Source organism: Scomber japonicus, chromosome 15 (assembly GCF_027409825.1).
Source record: "Scomber japonicus isolate fScoJap1 chromosome 15, fScoJap1.pri, whole genome shotgun sequence".
Taxonomy (NCBI): Eukaryota; Metazoa; Chordata; class Actinopteri; order Scombriformes; family Scombridae; genus Scomber; species Scomber japonicus.
In genome coordinates, this window is record NC_070592.1 from 3,158,019 (window position 1) to 3,158,297 (window position 279).

The following is a 279-nucleotide window of genomic DNA, read 5'->3' on the forward strand; positions in this document are numbered from 1 at the left end:
GATCCCTAAATGTGTCCCTCAGTATATAAACATGCATCTTATTTTACATTTCTGCAGCTAATATATATTTTTATATATTCAAATGTACAAAAATTGACCTGTTTATTTAAAAAAATCCACGAATCAGCATTAAAACATGTTTGTGGTGTTTAGAATATAAACAGTATGTAAAAGGGTTAAAACTCCAGTTGAGTATAAACTAAATTTAATGACTTTAAGAGCTTTCATTCACAGATTTGTATTATTATTATTATTATTATTATTACGTCTTATTTAAAA